General features: G+C 33.9%; 1 pseudogene; it reads right to left on the bottom strand.

Moving 5' to 3' along the window:
- Positions 1-448, bottom strand: part of LOC119586760 — a 19,318-nt pseudogene that overhangs the window by 6,823 nt on the left and 12,047 nt on the right.

Genomic DNA, 448 nt, shown 5'->3' with positions numbered 1-448 from the left:
TGTCATGGCAGATGAAAATAACTGAAAAGTCTCCTATTTCAATCCAAGAGCTATAAAATACGAACACGACATGAACTTAACACTCTGGAAAACCCTGTCCTTTTTTTATCCTGTATCTAGCTATACGAAAAGAATGGTGTAAATTTAGACTCAATCACTGGAGAAAAGTCTAAACTCCACGAATCAACTATAGAACAATATCAATATATAGAACAATATAAACAATGAAAAAAAAAGAATCGACTTCCAAATCGTTCTCGAAATTGAACATCTCATATTCGCAATACATAATTTTGGCCATTTTCTCCACTATTCCTGACACATCGTCTGAGCTAGAGATTGAGGGGGAATTCGCTCTATATTCAGGTTTATTACTATCGTCTACTTTCTTTAATTAAACTTCGCACAACTGATCATTTGTTTTGGGTTTGGGTTTCTATACAATCAC

Source organism: Penaeus monodon, chromosome 21 (assembly GCF_015228065.2).
Source record: "Penaeus monodon isolate SGIC_2016 chromosome 21, NSTDA_Pmon_1, whole genome shotgun sequence".
Classification (NCBI taxonomy): domain Eukaryota; kingdom Metazoa; phylum Arthropoda; class Malacostraca; order Decapoda; family Penaeidae; genus Penaeus; species Penaeus monodon.
This window is presented reverse-complemented; position numbering and strand designations above follow the sequence as displayed.